A 16,834-nucleotide genomic window follows, 5' to 3' on the forward strand; every position below is an offset into this window, starting at 1 on the left:
ATAATAACTAGAAAAGTGCACATAGTAGAGTGCAGATCTCTGCCAGGCAGCCACCTGTGCTGATCACACAAAACATTCTCACTCTGACCTCATCACATGTCAACGTTTGGTCATGGGCTTTTCACATCCAGATACGATGTGCAAGGTACCCTGGGTGCGTTGGTTGTTGATGTTCTGTGACACCGTGTCGAGTTCAGCCTGTTATATGCTACTACGTTGGTACAACATTGCAAATCGACTTTTTTTCCCCCTTCAGCAACAAACACACGTGGTTTGCAAACATGCGTACATGGTTGGGTTTAGGGAAAAAGAACAGGGTTTGGCTTTAGAATCTTACAGGGAGCAATCACCGGCTTCCCAGGTGAAAGTCCATGGTTGTTGGACCCATCCACCACCCGTCCCACCCACCCTACTCGGACCACTGCCGCCTTAACTTTTGTTGTTTTCCCATTTGGTTTCCCCCTGATGCTGCCAGGTGCCATTAAACAACAATGGTGACCGGCCACGTATCATTGCCAACGTGAAAGGACGGCTCTTTTTGCTGGTGTCTGATGCTGGAAGTCACTGACTAAGTGCCGGATTTCAACAACTTCGGAGTGAGACCTGGTTGGATCACAGCCTCTTTAGACAGTTCAACCTGTTCTCATCTCAACTTGTCACATATTACTGCTTGTTCAGTGGGGTTCAATTCTACATATTACACGCTAGGTATCCTCTTGTGTGTCAATTCACACCGTGCAATACAAGCATCTAGGTTTAGGCAACAAAAGCATGTGGTTAGGTTTAGAAAAAACATCATGATTTGGCTCAACATTCAATCAGGCAGCAAACACCAGCGTCCCGGGTGACAGTCCGGGGTTGTTGGACCCAAACTGACATCACCCAAAGGTGAATCATACCACCGCCAAAGATGGCTTTTGGCATCAGTGTCTGATGCCAAAATCATTGACAAAGCAGCGGTATTTGAAAACTCCAGAATGACAACTACAATTCTTGTAGTTCCAGCAGATGTGCTGCATCATGTTTCAGAAGCGTCACAGAAGCTCAGAAAAATTCACCAGTTGTCTATTTTTGATGGAGCCATGGTGCGTTGCACAGAGCAGATGGATTTCTCCTGCTAACAGGCACTGTATGTAAAATATAGATAAATATAACTGTGAGGATGAAGGTATTTAAAAAACTAAAACACAGCCACAAATCTTTGAACACTGTATGCATGACTTGACTTTGAACGGTTTAACTTTGTTGGTAGAACAGCCTGACAAAGTAGGAAATAACAATAAATGCAACTAAGAGAATATGAATCACCACAGCTTTGATAGATCTTTGAGGATAAAGTCATAAATGTGCACACAAAAATGAGGCTGATTGATCCAGTAGTTTATGAGATTAGCTGCAGACAGAGATACACACACTCACACATACACACGCACACACAACTGTACGCCTGATCCCCCCCAGGCTTTGGCAGGGATGATAAAATAAAACAATATATATTTATGGTATTGCAAAATGAATAAACTGTAATGTAAACAGAAATGTAGTAAATGTATATGTGTAATAAAGTCTGTCTGTGTGGTTTTATTAAAGAGCTGAACAAAATCCCTGCCCGTCAGCAAAACCCTCCATATACACCATCAAAGTCTGCGCTCTGCTGTGACTTCTTTGACGAATTCAAAGGTCATTTGTGCTGAGGAGCGCAGCCACATCTTTGAGACTAATGTGGACTGAACTGTGAGGCGAGGAGAGTCTCCAAAGCACACATGACACCATGAGCTCTTGAGAGGTGACATTTTCAAAAGTGGCAATCATTTCACTCTGACTCGCTGTCAGTTTTTCATACATATCTTTTTGTCTATTATATGCTGTGACCTTTTCTTATGAATGCATATTTTTGCTTTTTCTCTCAAACTGCAACATTTAAGTATATCTGTGTGCATCAGAGTGAACAATGCTGCATTAGCAAATTGTAGCAATTAGTAGTGTTTTGGTTAGTATTTTAAAATGAGAGGTAAAAAAATGCCAAGAAAACTTAGGATTTTGTTGCTATTTTTCTTCTGTTTGGCTTCAAATCAGAAGCTGTAAAAGATGTGAAGCAAAGCCCAAAATGAGCCTCAGGAGAAGAACATTTTGTCCTGACAACAGATGTGCCGATTCAGCCTGAAAGAAGGGTACATTTACTGTTAAGGTAACAACATTACCTGAGTGGTGCAGGGCAAAAACATCATTATTTCTTTGTTTGTTTTTAATATGTGTACTCAGGACTCCCTGGAAAGCATTATTGATACTGAGGGCCTACCCTGGTAAAATAAAGTAAACTGAGCTGAAATTGAATCTCAAACTCACGATGGTGTCACAAGAGCATCTTTGTTGTGATAACTTTAAAGTAAAGATGTTTGGTTTCACACGGTGGCTCCAGGCTTAGGGCCCTCCAACAGGTCCCCTGACCCACTGGGCTCTTGCCTTGAGGGTTTGTCTCCTCCTCATAGCACCAGTGACTGCCAGTTGTGTTTGGTCGTAAAAGAGCAGCAGAGACAGGCTGTTGTCTAAGATATTATTGTCATTTTCATGAACTATAATAACATTTTTTTCTCCCAGATGTACGTATATACAGTCTATGTTTCCTCCTGGACTGAGAAAAAGGGGCATTTGAAGTATGCTGCTCCCTTGACTTGGACTCAGTTGCAAAATTACCTGAATCTTAGCATCTCATTGGACACATTTAGTTTGATTCTACATGACATGGAAGCAGACACATGAGTCTGTAGAGGTTTGGAATATTTTTGATGTCTTGTAATTCCCTAAATACCAAAGTGGCTGGTATCTGTTTCACCTTGAGAGTCTTTGTGTGAGCATCATCATGGCATGATGGCAAATGTGGTCCTGGAGACACCTATTATAGTGGGAAATACCACAGAAGCCATTTTGAGCACTTTGCCAGGTATTTATATGTCCCCCAAGAAACTTATATGTGTGTTGTTGAGATCACAATGAAGGCTGAAGTGTGGTGTGAGTGAGGGCGCCGGAAGTAAAGTGGTAAGGAAGCAGGGGAGGGGCCAACTTTACACCCCTAACCCATATTTATTTTAAAGGTTCAGTGTAGGATTTTGGGGGATATATTGGTGGAAATGGAATATAACATAATATGTATGCTTTCTTTGGTGTGTAATCACCTGAAAATAAGAACCTCTGTGTTTTCGATACCGTAGAATGAGCTGTTTATATCTACATAGGGAGCAAGTCCTTGTTTATGGAGAGCTTCTAACTAAAAAATGCAGCAAGAGGTAAAAACAAAATCCTCCGTCAATTAAGACCATATCAACTCGAGCCCCTACAGAAATTAAGTGTCACGGGAATATGTTAGCATATTATACAGTAAGTTTAGATTGAAAAATGAACTAATAAACATAATTTAACAGTGCTAAAACATGGAAATTACTACAAAAGCAAGATGGCTTACCCCTCCCATAGAGTACAACAGCAAATGGGGAGCGATAAGGTGGTAGACACCCCTTCATAGGTGGGGTACCCCTAAAAGTGAATGTAGGGGTACAGAGTGTCAAACACTCCACTTATTGACAGTAGAGACCTAAGCCAGTCATGTAGTAACAACTGAAACAAATTTTGTGTAATTTTAATACTACTAATACTAATACTACTACTTTAATATTACTATTACAAATGTACATTTGACTTTGTTACACATATTGCTGCTGTATAATTGACCCTGTTACAATGATGCTAAGGATTTTCTTAGAATTTTACTAGGCGCAATTAGTGTTGAGGCTTTGTAACCACAGCCCTGATTAAATAAAGGTTAAAACAATCCCTTTTCTTTATTGGGTTCCTTCAACTTGGTAAAACAGCGCCCTCCTGAATTGCATTCTCTGTCCTCTAGTTTGTGTGGTGAAACAGGGTATTGCACCTGGCGGATGAAGCAATCCCATCTAGCCTTCAATTAACGAACTGGTGCGTTTCAGCCAATCACGTGTGTCTACGTCATCCTACAGCACACCTGTCAGTGAAGAAGAAGAAGAAGAAGATGGATGCCAGCTAACGGAGCAGAAAGTTCGCAAACTCGTTCAAATTAAACAACCCGGAGAATTTGCTTAGTTTTCTAGTGTTGCTACTGTTAACAGCCACCAAACAGTTTAAAGACCAGTTAGCTAGCAGCTGTAATAGTAACATGGCTGTCTGGAGTTTTGGTGAAAACAGCCTCACAAAGGTACCCGGGCTGAAGAGGAGAGTCGGACGGGAGGCCTAAAGTTAAGAGACGTGACTGTGAAAATGGACTCTAAAATGGCGGACTGTTAACGTTTGAGGAAGAGGGGGATATAAGTAGTAGTATTCTTTTTCAGTCCAGTGGTAATGTGGTTACTATGGGACTCTGCGGCCATTAAGGACACTGTATACATCCTTGGAGCTTCCTCCTCAGAAACCGGTAGGTGATGACTTAAATACACCTTCTTCTTCTTCTTCTTCTTCTTCTTCTTCTTCTTCTTCTTCCTCCTCCTTTTCCTCCTCCTCTTCCTCTCCCTGCTGGCTCCTCGGCCCGCCGTGGCTGAATGTCTGTGTGATTATTGCTGAAGCTTGTGATAAATTGCTCTTATGCTCCTTCTTTGTCTGGATTAAACTGTTAGTGTCATATATTTATATTCTTAATAACTCACTTGGCCCTGTGTACTTGTTTGTGGCCTTCGCTAAAGGTCAGTGGTGGGAAGTAACTAAGTACATTTACTCGAGTAATGTAGTTAAGCACAGTTTTGAGATATTGGTACATTTTCTGCTACTCTATACTTGTACTTTTTACTCCACTACATTGCATTGATAACTAATTATTTTGCAGATTCACATTAAGATAAGATAAGAGAATCCTTTATTTGTTCCACAGCAGGGAAATTTGGAGCATTACAGCAGCAAAGGGATTGTGCAAACAACAAGCATCAATAGAAAAAAGAATAAAATAAGTAAAATGCAATGCAAAGTAAGTAAACTGTACAAAAGCAAAGAGCAGAACAATTATCAAACAGTATAAAAATACAAAGCAATATGATAAGGAAGTCTTCAAAAAGAAGCAGAATATAATAAAGACACAGACTGAATGGCTGATTTCACATTTTTTTTTCTTTTTTCTTTTTTTCTATACTTGTCTGCATTGGTCTTCATAGCTTAGCGCCACTAAAGGGTGTAAGCTTCTTGTGAAGATTGATGCACTGTTAATCTTGCAGTCAAGTATTTTATACCCATAATGCTTGGTTGTGACCGTCACCCACCCTCCCTGGAGACTAGCCTAACAGCCTTTATTGGAAAAACTTCCTAATATGAGTCAGAGAGGGCCGTGATACACCAAAGTGTGTCAGGGGGAAAGTAAGGAAACAAGCAAGGGGGAGGGGGCAGGTGCTTAAGTCCTGAGTTATATAGTGACAGTGCATGCGGAGAAGAAGGAGGAAAAACAAACAAATAAACAAACAAATAAAAAAGAAAACAGGGGAGAAACAGGCAGTGTAGCTGATGTATTGTGGCCTTGAGGTGGATGTGCTCCATGCAGATTATCAAAAATAAACATATACATGTCTACTATACTGTACTGAAAAACAAAAACAAAAGAGAAGTCTATACTGATTTCACATTATTGACTGATGGAAGTATAGCTGTTACATAATTTAACAATATGGATATTGCACCTGAGTTACTGATTGTAAGCAGTTAAAAACAAAAGCAAGATATAACAATAATCAGACAGGCTGAGTGGCAGAATTTCCATTATAGCACGTATGATAAAATTTAATAAAATATAAATAACACATAAAATATGATGTATTATTATTGTAGGTTAAGATAAGAGGGGAAATCTATGAGCTTGCAGTATATAAAGTAGTTCAGTTTACCCCAATTTGACCAGCTGCAACACTGAAGTGATAACAAGTAAACATTAACGCATTAATAATTATAATTCAATAATACATTATTCTGCAGTGGGACATTCTTTACTTTGTACTAATACCTTTATTTGACTTTTGTACCTTTTTTCATTTAAAGGTCCAATGTGTAGGATTTAGGGGGATATATTGGCAGAAATTGAATATAATAGTCATGTGTTCTTTCAGGGTGTCTACAGGTCCTTAAAAAGTCTTGAATTGTCTTAATTTCAGATTCAATGGGTCTTAAATATTTTCAGTCACATTACTGCAAAATGTCTCCAGCCTGACAGATCAAATGACTGTTTACAATTGTTTTTAATTTTCTATCTTTACTAATTTCTTCATAAGTTATTTCTTCTTTTGTTGCTCATGCTTTCTACCCATGCTTTTAAAGGAAATCAAGCCAATTTACTGAGGTTTCAAAGGGTTAAATCACAGAGGGAGACACCTCTGGATAATTCGACTCCTGGTAGTAACCTCTGTAACAATAAACACTGTAGGAATCCTAACTGGGAGTTCACACTTTGCAACTAGCTGCAATCTGCGATCCTAAATCCCACACACCGTTTCTTTAATTAACATTTTTTTGGGGGGCTTTTTGCCTTTAATGAACAGGGCAGAGTGAAATGGGGTGAGAGAGAGAGTGGGGGTTGACATTTTTTCCACCACCACTTTAAATTAAAACAACTAACTTTAGGTTCTCTTTATTCTCCTAATTTTAAGGCTTTTGGTGTGGTAGTATATCAGTTTCGGTACTGATATATTTAGGCAGGTTTTGTATGGAATTTACAATTTTGGTAGAAGTTATTGGTGTGATTACAGTCTTGTTGAATTTTTTGTTCTTTTATCTGTGTCGTAATGGTGTAAATTTTACTAAGGGATGTTAGCTCTAATATTTTTGATGCAGTTTGACCAGAAGTTTCATGTCTCGTGCCGAGATGTTTTCGTATATCACACAGTTATCCTAAAGGTTAGGATGCTCTGGATCCTAAGCAGTTGCATCATACCTTCCCACAATATGGAAAACATTTTCAGCTGTCTCAAAAAGAAAAATCTTTCCTGAGCTTTCTTCTGTAGGCAGTGTGTGGATCACAGTAGCAGGTGAGACCTCTGTCTTACCATTGTTTGATTTGATTTAGTAGTCGGAGGAGAATATATGGAGGAACTCAGCGCCCACCTCCCCACTCATACTGTACCTATCTGGACCGATCTCCGGTGTTTCATTACTGCTGCACCGGTTGGTGACATCCTCACATGCTTTTTCAGTAACCTCCATTCTTATGTGCAGGTGACACCCAATAATGTCAGTCCTGATACATAGATATATCCCGGATTTTGCGTATTCAGCGAACGCTCCTTGCTAACAGACATAATAAATGAGATGCCAAATTTTTGCCGCCTCTTTGTGCTTTTGCTGAGCTAACATTCCACCGCCTTTAGGTGAGAGCTCGTGAAAAGCGTCTCCTCCACGCCGCTCTCTACACCTCTGTTTATCCCTTTATCTTCAGTCCGGTCCCTCTGCACGCCGGATGAAAAATGGGAAAGAGTGCATCGGCTGCAGAGGAGGCGAAGAGTGTCCTCCCTCAGTCTGTCACTAATGCTTCATTAGATACCTGGCAGGGCCATTCATCGCTGTTATCGCCTGGCCACAACGTGCCCCTCTGCCACCTACTCCTCACACACTCACACATGCAAGCGTTTTTACACATTCATGTAGCTGACACAATCATGTACACCTACACATATGCTCAGATGCACAGACACACAAATTGTGGTTACGCTTTCATTTTATTATTGGCCATTCAGCACTGCTGATAACTCCTCCTGCTCTGTAACTCTCGCCTCCTCTAATTCACATTTCTGAATTTCAACGTCCTCTGCAATTTTTCGTATGAGTAATTATTCAACCTGCAAACATGCATGGCTAGTAGGCAGTACAGCATATGGATGTTTCCCACTCTATCATGTAGTTAGGCAGTTTCACCACTCAAACACACGCCAGTGCTATCATTGATTTATCGGACCTCAGTGTTGATTAATACCTGTGCTGGTTGCATTGGAGAGGACTGCGTCATTACCTGATTTCAGTGCTCTGATACATCGATTAAGCCATTACTCTGATTAGGAGATGAATTAAGCACAATGAAGGTGCTCTCCTCAGCATCCATTTAAATCTCTTCCAGGGCCGTTGGCTCAGAGCACTGAACTTGAAAATGGGCTTCATTATGTGTGTGAAGCATGACCTGGCTGACACGCTCATTAAAGTTAACATGGCAGTTTTTCTTCATGTTAACTGTTGTAATGACAACTGGTGCTGTATCTGTTCTGGTTCTTGCTTCAAAATGCTGTGCATAAGCAAATTCTGTGTTGTCTGATTTGTAATTGGCTAGGTGGAGGTGTTTTGATGCGTCTGTGTTCTTCTACATTCATGTTTTACACTCACCGGCCACTTTATTAGGTACATCTTGCTAGTACCAGGTTAAACCCCTTTTGTCTTCAGAACTGTCTTAATTCTTGGTATCACAGATTCAACAAAGTGCTGGAAACATTCCTCAGAGATTTTGGTCCATATTGACATGATAGCATCACACAGTTGCTGCAGATTTGTTGGCTGCACATCCATGATGTGAATCTCCCGTTCCACCACATCCCAAAGGTGCTCTATTGGATTGAGATCTGGTGACTGTGGAGGCCATTGGAGTACAGTGAACTCATTGTCATGTTCAAGAAACCAGTTTGAGATGATTTGAGCTTTGTGACATGGTGCGTTATCCTGCTGGAAGTAGCCATCAGAAGATGGGTACCCTGTGGTCATAAAGGGATGGGCAGAGTCAGCAGCAATAGGAAATAAATATCCCCCACACCATTCCACCACCACCAGCCTGCTCTGTTGATACAAGGCAGGATGGATCCAAGCTTTCATGTTGTTTAACACCAAAAGGTTAAGGTTAGTCACTTAAATCACCTTTCTTCCACATTCTGATGCTCTGTTTGAACTTCAGCAGGTCGTCTTGACCATGTCATGCCTAAAAGCATTGGGTTGCTGTCACATGATTAGCTGATTAGCTATTTGTGTTAATAAGCAGTTGAACAGGTGTGCCTAATAAAGTGACTAGTGAGTGTATATATTTACTGGAGTTGATATGTGCTAATTATGACAAATTTCACACTAATATCTAACAGGATAAAATGAAGAAGTAATGACATTTTATATCCAAAGGGTCAAAGGTCAACTTCACTGTGACATCATAATGTTCTACAAAAACACTTTTCAACATCATATCTCAAAAACAGAAGGGGAGACGTTTGATCAGATACTGAATGGATGACTCTAATCTTGGGTGTCCACCTTGAAACTGTGCTGATTGTACAGATCTTCTGTGCTGCCTGGTTGAAGATGTGTGTGAAGCTTATAGGTTTTAGAATTTGTAGTGTCTTTTCAGCAACATCCATATTTTAGGTGTTGTCTGCTGTCATTGCTATATGAGAGTCTGGACAGACATGGATGTAAATTGTAACTTTATTGGTTGGCGGAGGCGTAGTTGGTTCTTGACATCTGCAATGTCAAAGCTGCATTTCATGACCACATCACATTTTTTAAAGAGTGTGGTCTGTAGAACAGGACTGCGTGGGGAGTGGGATGATAAATGAGTTTTCATCATAACTGAAAGAACTGAAAGCCTTGTACACATCACCAACACAAAAAAAACAGTGTAGTTTCAAAGTGTGCATTGTGTATATTGGGGCCCTTTTTTGGAACCTTCATGCAAATAAAAAACAACTGCCTCGGCTTGCAAGAGACTCCGTTAGAGCCGTCATGAAAAACTTTCCCAACAGTTGCGACTGCAGTCAGGCGTAAAGAAAGTCATCCATCATCAACCACCATCATCCATTGTTTGGAAGTATTTCTGATTTAGAAGACTGCGTGACACTTGTGTCTGTGCTGCAAAGCGACAAATAACTTGTTAAACCAACTAAAAGAAATGTGCAATCTGCAGAACGATGAATGCATGACAGCTGAGAAGTATAACGTCATAATGGAATGACACCCATTCTATCGTTGCTAATGTTACCACACTGAATTCCTGTCCTTGTCCAGCAACATCATACATCCATGACAGTGCGTGATGGTACCAAGACTGCTGTAAAAAAACGAAACAAACAAAAACAGCGGTGGATACATTCTTGTGAGGAACAAGTGTTCTGTTTTTTTAAAATGTGAAAAGTACATAAAAAATATTTTGTCAAACGAAAAACAACGAATAATTGAGATAAATAATATTGATCAAAGTAAACATAAGTATGAAGTATAAAGTTGCAGCCCTAGTGTAAAACTTGCTTCATCGTGGTTGTTTTAAAATACACAAAAAATAAAGTGAAAAAACGTCATGTTGTATCCTGTCCTGTCCCAATCCCGTGTTGTGTTTTTAAGTAATAAAAAATAGTGTTTATCAAAATTGCAGATGCTGAAATAACTCATAATGTAACAGCTGAAACTGTCATGTTGTTCATATTTTTGTTATAATATTTTGACAGTATAATTTTCATATTTTCTGAGGTAGAGCGGGTCGTCCACTAATCAGAAGATCAGCCGTTTGATCCTTGGGCAAGATACTGAACCCCAAATTGCTCGCAATGGCTGTTCCATCGGTGTGTGAGTGTGTGTGAATGGTTACTGAGTGGCATGTGGCACCATGCATCGTAGCCTCAGCCACCAGTGTGTGAATGGGTGAATGTGACGTAGTGTAAGTGCTTTGAGTTGTCAGAAGACTAGAAAGGCGCTATACAAGTGCATTCCCTGGTAATGACAAGACCATTATATAACACCATTATTTTTTGTGTGTATTAAACAAACAAGAACGTGTGGGTTGGTTAGAGAGGCCTGACTGTTTCCCTCTGCTGTTAAATAAATACTAATACAGGATTAAAATATTAAAAGAAAAGAAAAGAACAGATTGAGAGAAATCTGCAGCATTTCCCTGAAAGTGTTTGCTTTCACCTTTATTATGTGTTTTGTCTTAAGGGACCACTGTACAGTAATATTCATTCCTCAGAACAGTATTAAGGACAGCTCATGCGTAGTTGTTCAAGTAGGCAAAGCTTATCACCTCTTCCCAAATATTTTTTGTGTCTGAGTGCTGGCACACAGTGAAGTTTGGGAACAGGATAAAGTTGAATTAGGGGCCATATAGTCACAATGCATAATTGACAGGTTCAACTTAAGGTTTATTTGTTAGAGGAGCACAGCGTATTGTAGTAACTTTGAGGAAGTCATTACTTGTTGAAGGGGGTGCAGTAGTCTGTGTTTTGGCACTTCACTTCCCAGAGTTCAGTTCTCAATTAAAAAGTGTGAGACATCCTTTCTGGGTCTCCTGTAGATGGATTTTCTTTATCGGCAGTCCAGTTGTTATTTGTTCAGCCATGATGGTTGTTTATTCCAGAAAGTGATCAAGCTACAGTTTAATTCAGGGTGAGATGGAACAACAGGACATATTAGGCACAAGGCAGTCAAAACCAATTCAGCCACAGCTCCACCACACTCCCTGGCTGGGTCACTGTGTCCTCTCCCTGACAGCTCCATATTTCAGCTCCACAGGCATCCACCCTCCACTCTGCAGGGTTACAGAACAGAGGTACGGCATGCAAGCAGCTTTTATTTACTTCCAATTTCTCAGTCCATTCATAACACTCGCTGTGCCAGTCATTCAGCCTCCCGGAGGAGAACAAGGCAGCGCTCCATAAAGCAGGAGTAGATAGCTGGATACCAGTGAAAACAATTAACATACTCTGTATCCTTCAACACAGATCTGTAAAACAAAATGTCAACATGTCCTTATCAAATCCTTTAACATGCATGTTAAAGGGATAGTTTGGATTTGGATGAAGTATCCTGTGGTGTTGTTGAGGAGTGATGGTAAAATGTATAGGCAGTTGGGTGCAGCGTCAGCAATGATGCGAGCACTGCACTGGACTTTTGTGATGAAGAGGGAGCTGAGCCAGAGGGCAAAGCTTTCGATATACTAGCGCCATCTGTGTCTCAGCCCTCAGCTATGATCATGAGCTCTGGGTAGTGACCAAAAGAATAAGATTGCAGATACAAGTGGCTGACATGAGTTTCCTCTGATAGATGGGGAGAGATAGGGTGAGAAACTCAGACATAAGGAGGGAGCTCAGAGTGGAGCTGCTGCTCCTTAGCGTCAAAGGTGGCCCATGGTTTGGGCATCTGATCAGGATCTTCGTGGGCACTTTCTGTTTGAGAATTTCCAGGCAAATCCAACTGGTAGGAAGCCCTGCGGAACAAGCTGGAGAGATTGTTTATCTCATCCGGCCTGAGAACACCTCGGGTTCTTCCAGGAGGAGCTGGAAAGCGTTGCTGGGGAGAGGGACGTCTGGAATACTTTGCTCAGCCTGCTGCCCCTGTTACCTGGCCCTGAATAAGCGGATGAAAATGGATGGATGGATGGGATTGTGTGAAGTACTTATCCATAGTCAGTTTATTACTTCCAGTAGATGTCAGTCAACAAACCCCCAGTTTGGAGAAGCACGCAGGAGTATTGCCATGGAAACTAAGTAATGTACTGCTGTGAATAGGGGTTAGCAGCAAAACTTATTTTAGCCACTTAAAAAAGGCCTGCCCTAAAAAAAAAATCAACATCAGTCTACATAGATCCCATTTTAAGAGTATATTAACTAGGGATGTCCCGATCCGATATTCGGATTGGTATCGGCCGCCGATATTAGCAAAAAACGGGCATCGGATTGGACTGCATGGAAAAATGCTGATCCATGAACTCTGATCCAGTTTTTCACGGATTCCGTGCCAGCCCAGCGCGACGCGATTCAAGCAGTCCATTCCAGTGATCCGCTCCAGCTTTTACTATCAATCCACCAGGCCAGCATGCAGACGGCAGACGAAGAGTAGCGGTCAATTTAGTTAACTGACTGTTTTCTGCTCTGGTTTTTTGAGAGTGATATTTTTATTTGGTTTACACTCTTACTGTTTAAGTAAAGAGCACTGATGGCATTGTTTTGGGCACAATTAGTGAAATTGGAGCCATGGATGGACTACAAAAACACTACTAAAATAACTGAAAAGGAAAGGCTGCGTTGTTTGTTAAATGCCAACAATGTCTCGTGGTGTTAATCTTTTTTTTATTTATTAGGGGGCCAAAGCACAAGTGTGTGGAGTCTTGCTGCTATTTTAATTTCATTGTTAGACATTTAGACATTTTAAACCAGCTATATTTTTTATTTAATGTTAATGTTCAAGTTTAAAGTTTGTTTATGTAACCCTGTTAACAATAAACAGGTCAGTTTCTCATACCAACTGTTGTGGATCATTCTAACTAACCTGATTAAGTAGTTGTTCTTTGCTTGATCAAACCTTTTCTAATATGACTGACAACAAAATAAGTGAATATGTATAATACGTGCTTGGATCGGATCGGTATCGGCCAAAACTCAAGGCTGTAATATCGGTATCAGATCGGAAGTGAAAAAGCTGGATTGGTACATCCCTAATATTAACCTCTTTCCAGACAGCCCTTTCCATTGGCACTAAATTTTCTCAACCATAGAACCTCCGTGTTCCTACGCATATGCGCACCTGTGCCGTGCACTGTATTTCACTGCACAATCTGACTGAAACAAAACTTCAGTTTTCTTCTGGGCTGTTCAAACTAAAAAAAAATGAAAACAGTTGTGCCTGGTTGCACTGAATATAGACATCAACACTCCACCTGCAAGACTGAGACCACTTGGCGTTTGCATCCAACATTTCTCTCGAGGATTATGTAAAACCACCGCCAAATAAGCGAGAGATACTCGCTGAAGAGCACTGCTGTGCCCAGCCATCAAGCAACATAACAGTTAATACCTACAAACAGGTCTTACCAAACAACCAGTAAAGTGAGAAGTGGTGGCATCCTCTCATTAAGAAAGATCCTGAAGTTGTGTTTAACCAAGACCCACTCATGGCAGGAGTAGCTCTCTGGGTCGGGGAGCAGGGATTTACTGTTCATAGTTCATAGTTAGCTTGTGCTCCGTCTTGGCCTTTAATTCCCCCTCTCTCTTTTTCAGCTCGTTCGGGTTTCCTCCTTGAAAGTTCTTCTTCTCTATACTCTAAATCATAAAGATATCCTTTTGTCTCCACAGTGAACGGCATTTCATTGCCGCTGTCATAATCACTCAGTTTTTAAAATTGTCTTCCATTTGTTGTCTCTAAACTGGGAGTGTGCTAATCGGCATCTACTGAAAGTAATACACTATGAATAAGTACCTCATACAGCCCTGCTTCAAAAAAATCCAAACTATACCTTTTAATGATTCATTATAAACAAGGTGTATGGTGCTAACATTAGGGATGGGCATCAATTTTTGATTATCGATGATTGATTGTTAAGGCTTTTGATCGATCACAAATAATTTTGATCGATAGTCCCCTACAATGCCTGGCATAGGTTCGGCGAGCTGCTGTGCCAATGAGACCCCCCGCCCGGTGAGTCGCCGTGCCAACGAGACCCTTCCGCCCGGCGAGCACAGCAGCTCGACAGGCCTACGAGACCCCGCCGGACCTATGCCAGGCAAAAAATCAGAAACAGACGGAGGCTCTCCTCGCTCTCCAAAGCCTCGGCGGCTTCCCTTGAGGCCTCTGAAAACACTACGCCATTGAAAGATGGAGGTTTTGCTGAAAACTGAAGCCTGTAACTCTGGCTAGCAACAGTTGTAAACACCCAGGGGTGAACTGCGCATGCACGCCATTCTTCCTCTTTGGCCTGGGGGGTTAAAGCTCAAAACTGGGGCAGTTGCGCTCTCTTGAGGCGACAGTCTGCACTGCACTCTTTTGTCTTCTCTCTTTTGAAATACTCGCTTATCAATTAATCGATAATTGATCGTTAATTTTTTTGATGATCGAATAAGGAATTTTGATCGTTTGCCCATCCCTAGCTAACATCCAAAAAACTTTTATAGATACTGGATTTAAATAATCAAACTAAGGCAAAAATCAGACAAAAGATTGGTTCACTGCATTAAAAACTTCCAGCACTTTTAATTGTGCAAAGTTTCAATCTGACAGAGATCTTCGTCAGGCATTGTGATTCATTATAACAAGTAGCATTTATATAAAACGTATCTTAAACATGTGTTAAGCATCCATATACACTGAACAAAAATATAAACGCACCACTTTTGTTTTTGCTCCCATTTTTCATGAGCTGAACTCAAAGATCTAAAACATTTTCTATCCACACTAAAGACCATTTCCTCACAAATACTGTTCACAAATCTGTCTAAATCTGTGTTAGTGAGCACTTCTCCTTTGCCGCAATAATCCATCCCACCTCACAGGTGTGGCATATCAAGATGCTGATTAGACAACATGATTATTGCACAGGTGTGCCTGGCCACAATAAAAGGCCACTCTGAAATGTGCAGTTTTATCACACCGCACAATGCCACAGATGTCGCAAGTTTTGAGGGAGCGTGCAATTGGCATGCTGACTGCAGGAATGTCCACCAGAGCTGTTGCCTGTGAATTGAATGTTCATTTCTCTACCAGAAGCCGTCTCCAAAGGCGTTTCAGACAGTTTGGCAGTACATCCAACCGGCCTCACAACTACAGACCACGTGTAACCACACCAGCCCAGGACCTCCACATCCAGCATGTTCACCTCCAAGATCATCTGAGACCAACCACCCGGACAGCTGCTGCAACAATCGGTTTGCATAACCAAAGAATTTCTGCACAAACTGTCAGAAACCGTCTCAGGGAAGCTCATCTGCATGCTCGTCGTCCTCATCGGGGTCTCGACCTGACTGCAGTTTGTCGTCGTAAACGATTTGAGTGGGCAAATGCTCACATTCGATGGCGTCTGGCACGTTGGAGAGGTGTTCTCTTCATGGATGAATCCCAGTTTTCACTGTTCAGGGCAGATGGCAGACAGCATGTGTGGCGTCGTGTGGGGGGGGCGGTTTGCTGATGTCAACACTGTGGATCGAGTGGCCCATGGTGGCGGTGGGGTTATGGTATGGGCAGGCGTATGTTATGGACAACGAACACAGGTGCATTTTATTGATGGCATTTTGAATGTACAGAGATACTGTGACGAGATCCTGAGGCCCATTGTTGTGCCATTCATCCACGACCATCACCTCATGTTGCAGCATGATAATGCACGGCCCCATGTTGCAAGGATCTGTACACAATTCCTGGAAGCTGAAAACATCCCAGTTCTTACATGGCCAGCATACTCACCGGACATGTCACCCATTGAGCATGTTTGGGATGCTCTGGATCGGCGTATACGACAGCATGTTCCAGTTCCTGCCAATATCCAGCAACTGCGCGCAGCCATTGAAGAGGAGTGGACCAACATTCCACAGGCCACAATCAACAACCTGATCAACTCTATGTGAAGGAGATGCGTTGCACTGTGTGAGGCAAACGGTGGTCACACCAGATACTGACTGGTTTTCTGACCCCCCCCCCCCCCCCATAAAGCAAAACTGCACATTTCAGAGTGGCCTTTTATTGTAGCCAGCCTAAGGCACACCTGTGCAATATTCATGCTGTCTGATCAGCATCTTGATATGCGACACCTGTGAGGTGGGATGGATTATCTCGGCAAAGGAGAAGTGCTCACTAACACAGATTTAGACAGATTTGTGAGCAATATTTGTGAGGAAATGGTCTTTAGTGTGGATAGAAAATGTTTTAGATCTTTGAGTTCAGCTCATGAAAAATGGGAGCAAAAACAAAAGTGGTGCGTTTATATTTTTGTTCAGTGTAAATGTAGCAAGAGACTGCTACATACAGCGCTAACAAGGTCATACAGCCTGCTGTGGCAGCTTAATGATGGGTCCCCATGAAGGGAAAATGACTTACAGTGATGTGGAAGGGGAAAATATGGCTG

General features: G+C 41.5%; 1 protein-coding gene across 1 annotated transcript in view; it reads left to right on the forward strand.

Moving 5' to 3' along the window:
- The first annotated feature begins 4,036 nt into the window (after positions 1 to 4,036).
- The window catches only part of LOC125901590 (ubiquitin carboxyl-terminal hydrolase 37-like), a 311,232-nt gene continuing 298,434 nt past the window's right edge, over positions 4,037 to 16,834 (forward strand). Inside the window, exon 1 of the mRNA XM_049597312.1 lies at positions 4,037 to 4,441. The gene's annotated coding sequence lies outside the window, so the exon portion shown is untranslated. The remainder of the gene's footprint in view (positions 4,442 to 16,834) is intronic.

Source organism: Epinephelus fuscoguttatus, linkage group LG15 (genome assembly GCF_011397635.1).
Source record: "Epinephelus fuscoguttatus linkage group LG15, E.fuscoguttatus.final_Chr_v1".
In the NCBI taxonomy this organism is placed as follows: Eukaryota; Metazoa; Chordata; class Actinopteri; order Perciformes; family Serranidae; genus Epinephelus; species Epinephelus fuscoguttatus.